General features: G+C 44.6%; 1 non-coding gene across 1 annotated transcript; it reads right to left on the bottom strand.

Annotated features, from left to right (window-relative positions):
• Positions 1–381: 381 nt before the first annotated feature.
• trnat-cgu (transfer RNA threonine (anticodon CGU)) lies at positions 382–454 on the bottom strand. Its single transcript has one exon. It is a non-coding gene; the product is annotated as a tRNA-Thr (tRNA).
• Between the last annotated feature and the right edge of the window lie 778 nt (positions 455–1,232).

Genomic DNA, 1,232 nt, shown 5'->3' with positions numbered 1-1,232 from the left:
TAATTTAGTCCTCCTCAACAGTCAACATAGCGTTTGCTGTGTGGCGTGTCTGTTTTTATTTCTCTCATGTTAACAGTATTGACCAATACGATAGGCATTCTAACCTCTGCTGACACGCTCATGCCACACAGGCAGTGTGCAGGAGCCCTAAGCTTCCAAGGTAAGACTAAAAGAATTCATGATAATAAAAATTTTAAAATCTTCACACTAAAGTTTCAAAAACACCTCCAACAAAAGGCTTTCATTCGCTTTACATGGACATATGTAATGTTATAAAACAACATCACATGTCACTTTAGTGCTCTAGAAAATCAGGCTATAACTTTGTTGCACATGTTAAGTATCAGGAACCATGTGGAAACACTTTATTAAGTGATAACCAGGCACTGCTGGGATTTGGACCCAGGATCTCCTGTTTACGAGACAGGCACTTTAACCACTAAATTACAGCGCCTCCTGCAACTAAATCTGTCTTGCAAGAATACAATGAGCTAGTGAAAAGGGTTCCCTCCATCCATCCATCTTTGTCCCGCAGCTTCCCAAAAGGATCAATAAAGAGAAGTCTCTAAGTCTAAGTCTTCAGCAGGGGACCCCAAACTGCCCTTTGCCGAACCACATAAACCAGCTCCGACTGGGGGATCCCGAGGCGTTCCCAAGCCAGGTTGGAGATGTACCCTCTCCTCCCAGCTGGACATGCCTGGACCAGCTCTCTACGGAGAACCCCAGGAGGCATCCTTACCAGATGACCCAACCACCTCAGTTGTTTACACCGAGTACCTCCATAATGGCCATGCATCCGTGTTTAGCCCCAGAGGTGCTGTGGCTTAGTTGGTTAAAGTGCCTGTCTAGTCAGCAGAAGTTCCTGGGTTCAAATCCCAGCAGCACCTTGTTGTTGCAGAGATTACCTGTACTTGTTTTTAAGTTGCCTGCTAATCAGATGTTGTTGTGGGCGGGGCATTAAGTCTGACTCAGTGGTGAGTGAAATGGAGCAGTTGACTGACACAGAACTGTAGTGGAGCCAAAGTAGCGCATTTATTAATTAATTTCATTAGTTATCAGGCAAATAGAACACCTGGTGGGCATGTTACTGGTGTTTCTGTGTAAATGTAACATGCCATTTTTATTTGCTACCAGGGTACTTTTACAGGGATTGGGTTGACATGATGATGACACGCCAAAAGAGGTAATCTCTCCAACAACAAGGTGCTGCTGGGATTTGAACCCAGGATCTC

The sequence above is a fragment of the Etheostoma spectabile genome, unplaced genomic scaffold (assembly GCF_008692095.1).
Source record: "Etheostoma spectabile isolate EspeVRDwgs_2016 unplaced genomic scaffold, UIUC_Espe_1.0 scaffold00007070, whole genome shotgun sequence".
NCBI classification, from domain to species: domain Eukaryota; kingdom Metazoa; phylum Chordata; class Actinopteri; order Perciformes; family Percidae; genus Etheostoma; species Etheostoma spectabile.
The sequence above is the reverse complement of the archived record's forward strand: the minus strand, read 5'-3'. Positions and strand labels throughout refer to the sequence as shown.